Raw genomic sequence first — 661 nt, 5'->3', positions numbered from 1 at the left:
CCTTTTGCTATCATTCGTAGGGCATTTATGTCAACAGGTAATGTTTTAGTCTTGAGGTTCCACATTTTGCCAATTTTTATTTCAAGGTCTTATTATTATTATTATTATTATTATTATTATTATTATTATTATTATTATTATTATTATTATTATTATTATTATTATTGTTGTTGTTGTTGTTGTTATTGTTATTGTTATTATTATTATTATAATTATAGTTATAATAATAGTAATAATAATAATAATAATAATAATAATAATAATAATAATTATTATTATTATTATCGTTATTCTTATTGTTGTTATTATTATTATTATTGTTGCTGTTGTTATTGTTATTATTATTATTATTATTATTAGCAGTAGTAGTAGTAGTAGTAGTAGTAGTAGTAGTAGTAGTAGTAGTAGTAGCAGTAGTTGTAGTAGTGCTGCTATTTTTTTCCCTTAAGAGAAACAGTACTAACCTTTTAGAATCCTTGAATTGGACGTGTTTGCATGCGATATCTCGCATGTATAAGATGCGACATCGCTGCAATCTAGATTATGTTTCCAACAATATACTTCACTCTGAGTCGTCTGAGCTCGCGGTAAGGTGCAGCCGAAATGCTTCTTAGCATAAGTGAGTACAAAATTTTTTGAATCTTTGTTGAAACCAATATCA

Source organism: Octopus bimaculoides, chromosome 20 (genome assembly GCF_001194135.2).
Source record: "Octopus bimaculoides isolate UCB-OBI-ISO-001 chromosome 20, ASM119413v2, whole genome shotgun sequence".
Taxonomy (NCBI): domain Eukaryota; kingdom Metazoa; phylum Mollusca; class Cephalopoda; order Octopoda; family Octopodidae; genus Octopus; species Octopus bimaculoides.
The sequence above is the reverse complement of the archived record's forward strand: the minus strand, read 5'-3'. Positions refer to the sequence as shown.